At 32.4% G+C, this 1,788-nt stretch overlaps 1 long non-coding RNA gene across 1 annotated transcript; it reads left to right on the forward strand.

Moving 5' to 3' along the window:
* The first annotated feature begins 949 nt into the window (after window positions 1-949).
* LOC138858988 (uncharacterized) lies at window positions 950-1,373 on the forward strand. The gene is made up of 2 exons (XR_011398030.1): window positions 950-1,104; window positions 1,174-1,373. It is a non-coding gene; the product is annotated as an uncharacterized lncRNA (long non-coding RNA).
* Window positions 1,374-1,788: the final 415 nt, after the last annotated feature.

Consider the following 1,788-nt stretch of genomic DNA (forward strand, 5'->3'; position numbering starts at 1 on the left):
TTCTTGATTGTGTGTTTGACTTTTACTTCACTTGTATTTACTATTCTAATCACTTATGTACTTGAGTTAAAAAGACAAAATTGAGTTTAACGATCACAATGCCAGCACAAGATAGCGAGGAACGTAATTTTGCTGACCTAAAGCATGTTTTGTATCGAAATGAATAATATAATGCGTAATGGAATCAAACGTGCAGTAATTTAGGCTATTCCATATAGTCCAGCTACTTAAATTTCGCGTTTATTTTACAAGATCGCGGTTCGCAATTTCATACACGTAAGAAATGGAGGATAAAGAGCTCAAAATTTCTGTCTAAATGGAAGAGTAACCGAAATAGCTACCGAAAGGTGATAATCTCTTGGATATAATTGATATGATATGGCTGGACTACAATAAAAACTTGGTATTTCCATTTTTTTCTAATATTATATTCTTACTTCTCTTTAGTTTTGCTATATTTCTCTTTATGAGTCATTTGTCTTTTTTTTGTTAGTGGACTGTTTTTCTACCCTGAACAGGGTGTATTAAGTTTGCGATGAAGTTTGTAACACCACGGTAACGTAGGAGATCCTATAAAATATATACATAAATGATTAGCATGGTGGGCTGAATTGATTTAGCCATGTCCTTCTGTATATACTATTCCTTCAGTTTTTAAGCTATCGATCTGAAATTTCACACCTGTCTTTTCCTCACTAAAAAGCTGTTCATATGTTGGAACGGCCGATATCGGACCACTATATCATATAGCTGCCATACAAACTGAACAATCGGAAACAAATCCTTGTATGGGAAACTTTTTTATTTGACGTAATATCTTCAATAATATGCCATGAATTATTTTCTAAGGCAAAAATGTAATTTTCAAAGAAATTGTTTAGATCGAATCACTATAGTATATACCTGCCATACAAACTGAACGATCGGAATCAAGTGCTTGTATGGAAAACTCTTTCCTCTGACGAGGTATCTACACGAAATTTGGCATGTATTATTATTTAAAGCAATAATCTATTCGCCGAAGAAATTGTATAGATCGGATGACCATAGCATATAGCTGCCACATTAACTGAACGATCGGAATAAAGTGTTTGCATGGACGAGGTATCTTCACAAAATTAAACATGGATTATTTTTTAGGGCAATAATGCATTCTCGGAAGAAATTTTTCAGATTCAAATCTCAAATTGAACGATCGAAATCAAGTTCTTGTAAGGAACCTTTGTATTTGTGAAGGGTATTATAGCTTCGGGGCAATCGAAGTTAACGTCTTTGCTTGTTTATATTAATTATAAAATATTATATATGTATATGTAGTACTGTACGGCGATTATTGAATAATAATAAGCATAATACAATTTTGGTAAGAAAAATACTCCGACTTCTAATCTAAAACATACATTCTGAAAAAAACATACAGGCTCTACTACACTAGTCTTTGGAGTATTTAAGAGACGGTTTATGTGAATGTTTGTAATGTCGATGGGCTATTCAGAATGTGACAAGATATACCTAATTTAACTGTTCTGGATTGACCCGCTCTCACCTTGAGAAGAAATTTGGACATCGAGCCCACGGAGCAAAGGGATACAATATATAATGATTTACCTTATACATACGTGTGGCCATATTGAAAATATATAATATATACAAGTATTTCTACCATTTTTACAGTTTTGAAGTTTTTTAGCAGAGACGCGTAAAAAATTAAATTTTTAATTCCACCATATAATTTTTAGTCCAAAATTTTTTAATTAACACAAGCCTAATTATAGGACAGCATGAAAT

Source organism: Bactrocera oleae, chromosome 2 (genome assembly GCF_042242935.1).
Source record: "Bactrocera oleae isolate idBacOlea1 chromosome 2, idBacOlea1, whole genome shotgun sequence".
In the NCBI taxonomy this organism is placed as follows: domain Eukaryota; kingdom Metazoa; phylum Arthropoda; class Insecta; order Diptera; family Tephritidae; genus Bactrocera; species Bactrocera oleae.